This window comes from Prosopis cineraria, unplaced genomic scaffold (genome assembly GCF_029017545.1).
Source record: "Prosopis cineraria cultivar Desert tree isolate PC_DT_omini unplaced genomic scaffold, ASM2901754v1 PC967, whole genome shotgun sequence".
In the NCBI taxonomy this organism is placed as follows: domain Eukaryota; kingdom Viridiplantae; phylum Streptophyta; class Magnoliopsida; order Fabales; family Fabaceae; genus Prosopis; species Prosopis cineraria.
This window is the reverse complement of record NW_026556292.1, coordinates 22,847-25,651: the sequence shown is the minus strand read 5'-3', so window position 1 is coordinate 25,651 and position 2,805 is coordinate 22,847. Positions and strand designations below refer to the sequence as shown.

At 35.3% G+C, this 2,805-nt stretch overlaps 1 non-coding gene across 1 annotated transcript; it reads right to left on the bottom strand.

The window, feature by feature from the left end:
- Window positions 1-1,841: 1,841 nt before the first annotated feature.
- Window positions 1,842-1,948, bottom strand: LOC129298932 (small nucleolar RNA R71). Its single transcript, XR_008590448.1, has one exon. It is a non-coding gene; the product is annotated as a small nucleolar RNA R71 (small nucleolar RNA).
- Between the last annotated feature and the right edge of the window lie 857 nt (window positions 1,949-2,805).

The window sequence follows — 2,805 nt, the reverse complement described above, 5'->3', positions numbered from 1 at the left end:
ATTTCACTCACTTTCACTAGCATTTTAATTACTTGCATATTAGGTAATTAGTTTAGATAATTAGCTAGATAACTAAATTCCTACAAACTTTGGTTGATTTATTTCACTAGATAACTTTCAATTAGACTTAAAACCATTCCTTGGGAGATGACCTAGGGTTGGCCCTATATTGCATTAGGGTTAGCTTTAGTGTAATTTTGAGGATAAGCGACTAATTTCCTATCAAAATTTTGGCGCCGTTGCCGGGGAATGGTTTAAGTTTAATTCTAAGGTTGTTTAGTACTTAATTTATATTTTTAGTGTTCCTGAAAATTTTTTGAAAAATTATAAAAATTTGTGTTTTGTGTTTTGTTTAGTGTTTTTTGTGTGTTTTGAGTGTTTTTATTCTGTTTTGAAAAAGAAAAAAAAAATTAATGCAATTTTCGTTGGTTTGGTGTAGAGCTGAAAATACTCTGTTTCTAGTGTCTCTGTCTGAAATTGAAAAATTAACTGGGAATGAGTCTGAGGGAATTTGAACTTGAAATTTATTTCATTGAAAGCTCTATATCCTAGCTTCACTTTAAAATTGGTTTGGTCAATTTTGGACGTGGGAAGTGTCCTGTGGAAATTTTACAATCTAACAAGGTCCAGGGAGCCATTACAGAGGATTTCCAAAACCCTGTTTCAATTTTGAGTTAGCATATCTTCCTCTTTGTGCGTTCAAATTGATTGATTCCAGTTTCATTTTTCTTATCGCTGTCTTATCTTTGTTTCTTGTGTTTAGGATTTTCTTCAATTTTTCCATTTTCCTATTTGAAAGTTTGTTAGAAGCTCTGAAGGTCTTCTGGACGAAATCCTGTTTCTCCAGACTTGAGGACCAACTTGTGAAAAATTCTGGGAACGATTGGGCAGGATTTTTAATCTAAAAGTTTTATATAATTTTCCTGTATATCTCTTGTGTTTCTCATAAAAGTTTCAGGGGAATTTATCATGTGGATTTGCTGATAGAAAATTCACAAGTTCACTGTCTCCAGAGAGCCTACTGTGCGAATTCCAGAATTGCCAAAGCTTCTTGATTGAGCATTTCTAACTCTCTTTCTACTTGTTTGGTGTTATTTTTTTTTCATTTTGTTGCTATTGAGTTTAATAAAAAAAATAAAAAAAATTATTTCTCTTGCTTTTGTGTGTTTTGAATTGTTTCATGTTGATTTGCATTTTAGTTTAGCTTGTTCTTTGTTCTTAATTTTCTTGAGCTTGATTAGTGCATGACCCGAAGAAAACATACCTCTTTTGTTGAATTAGATCCAGAAATTGAAAGGACTATTTCTAGATTGAGAAGATCACAACCTATTCTTGATTCTCATTTGGTTTGTAATTCAACAATGGAAGGTATCTTAGGACATGAGCATGTGCATAATGAGGGCCATGGGAATGGGAATGAGAATTTGCATGATGATGGCCATGTTAATAATGAATTTGAAGGCTTGCATAACCCTAGAGAGGAGAGGAGCATTAGGCAATTAACTCAACCTAATTGGCATGATAATCCTTATGGCTTATATGTTCCTCCTACTAATGTTCAATTTGAAATTAAATCCTCCTTGATTAATGCATTGCCTAAATTTCATGGGTTACCAGGAGAGGATTGTCATAGGTTTTTGCATACTTTCCTATTGGTTTGTGATACTATGAAGCCTATGCATGTAAATGTTGATGATGTTCAAGCTAAGGCTTTTGTATTTTCTCTTGAAGGTTTAGCAAAGGAATGGTATTTCAACTACCCTTCTTATGTGAAAGTGAGCACATGGGCTGAGCTAAGAAGACTCTTCTTAGATAAATTCTTTCCAAATTCCAAGGTCACCAATTTGAGAAAGCAAATCTATGGGGTCCAACAAGGAGAGGATGAGAGTCTCTATGAGTATTGGACTAGATTCCAAGGCCTTTTGGCTAAATGCCCACACCATCAAATTTCTAGTGAGAATTTAGTCCAATATTTCTATGAGGGCTTGATTCCAAGAGACAAAGTTAACATTGATGCCGCTAGTGGTGGATGCTTGATTGACCTCACTTCCTTAAAGGCTTGGGAACTAATTGACAAGATGGCTTCAAGTGGTGCTCAATACTCTACAAGGGAAAAGAGAAATGTGAATATGGTAGGTTCCTCAGTTCTTAATGATTCATATGTGGACTTGCTAGCTGCCAAGATTGGGAGAATGTTGGCTCCACAAATATCTCAAGTGAGCAATGTAAGTACTTCTCAAGCACTTGTCCCTTATTCTTGTACTTTTTGTGACTCACCTATGCATGTAGAAAGCAATTGTCCTATTAAGTTTGAACAAGTAAATGCTATCTACAATGGAAAACAATCCTATGGTGGGAGGCAAGGGCAAGGAGCTTATTCTAATACTTACAACCCTTCATGGAGAGACCATCCTAATTTCTCCTATTCAAATCCAAATGTGGCTTTACAAGACAATCAACAAAGAGGATCCTATCAAAACACCTTTGGCCGTGACCCTCCACCTCATTTGTCTCAAGGTAGCTCTTCTCAAAGCTACAATCCAAGTGGTAATTCTCTTACACCTTCTTCTAATTCTTATAGTGATAGGAGGCTTGTTCCAATTGAGAGTTCTTCTAATTCGAACTCTTCTAATGATGTGAATGTGTTACGTAAGCAGTTGATTGAAATGAACTCTTTGTATAAAAACATGTATGATGGCTTAGGGAACAAGGTAGAGAGTATGGGTAACAAGTGTGAGAACATGAACTCTAAAATTGATGCCCTTACTTCTCAAATGAATATGCTTGCTAACCAATTAAGTGCAG